Below are 1,475 nucleotides of genomic sequence, written 5' to 3'. Positions count from 1 at the left end.
ATATGTTCAAGTCTTGGTCTCAAGCTGATTGGTCTAATCACTGAAAGTGAACACCTTCATAAGGCCTTTGCCTTAAGCAATGGGTCCATCTTTCAGTGGATTTATAATCTGGAGGCATTATTAGGAAGTGATAAAAATCAAGAGATAGTATTTAGTCTAAGGAAGTATGCCACTGAGGATGTGCTCCAGAGAGATATACCTTGACCTTAACCCGTTTGTGTGTGTGTGTGTGTGTGTGTGTGTGTGTGTGTGTGTGTTTGTGTGTTCTTACTGATAGAACTTTTAAATTTATTTTATTTCTGCTTTCTGGCTGTCATAAGGTGAGCAGCCTCTGCTAGATTCTCTTGCTGCTGTGATAGTCAGCTTTGCCTTAGGCCCAAAGCAATGAAAGTAGCTGGCTGACATCTTTAAAAGTGTGAGTCAAAATAAATCATTGCCCTTTTAAGTTCCTTTTCTCAGATGCTTTGTCACGGTGACATTAAGTATAAATAATACACTTATATATACTATGTTCTTTCCCTTTGCATACATCTGTGCTGAAGGGTTTTTTTGTTTTGTTTTGTTTTGTTTTTGGGTTTTTTAAGACACGGTTATGTAGCTTTGTGCCTTTCCTGGAACTCACTCTGTAGCCCAGGCTGGCCTCAAACTCACAGAGATCCACCTGGCTCTGCCTCCCGAGTGCTGGGATTAAAGGTGTGTGCCACCACCATCCGGCTTGCTGATTTATATGGAGGTAGACAGATAGCTCAGCAATTAAGAGCTCTTCCCGAGGACCCAAGTCTGATTACCAGCACCCATAGTGGCTCACAACTACCTCTAATTCCAGCTCCAGGGGATCTGATGTCCTGTCTGGGCTCTACAAACAACCACACATACATGTGACATACACTCCCACAGACACAAATACACAAATAAAATTAATCTTTTTTTAAAAGTTTCATTTGTAAATTATACACACTAATTTATAGCATACTAAGAGTAACAGTAAGTAACAATATACACTAAGAGTAACAGTAATATCTAAAAATAATTATCTCAATATAATATAATAAAATCACTTAAAACTTATGACTTGTCAACTTCTAGGATTTTGTATGTAATCATTTTTGAAACATGGTTGACTGCAGATATTTGAAACACAGAAAATTAAACCTTGGATGAGGGAGACCACTGTAGAGAGTTAAGCTTTTACGACTGAATGGCAAACATCAAACTTGCAGGGATCTGGCCTAAAGATGTGTACAGCTAGACCTATATATTTTTTCTTTTGAATGTAATGACTGGCATCTTAATAACTGAAATAATTGGGGATATCCCATGGGCCCTCTTCTTGTTGTTTTGGTGAGGCGGGGTCTTGGCTGGGGAGACAGCTTGGTGGCACTTGCCAATCAAGTATGAAAGTCTGAGTTAGGATCTCCAGAACCCACATAAAGAAGGGGCTGAAGCAGGCAAGTGGAACCCCAGCATTCTCACAG

This window comes from Peromyscus eremicus, chromosome X, assembly GCF_949786415.1.
Source record: "Peromyscus eremicus chromosome X, PerEre_H2_v1, whole genome shotgun sequence".
NCBI lineage: Eukaryota > Metazoa > Chordata > Mammalia > Rodentia > Cricetidae > Peromyscus > Peromyscus eremicus.
Note: the sequence above shows the minus strand (reverse complement) of the source record.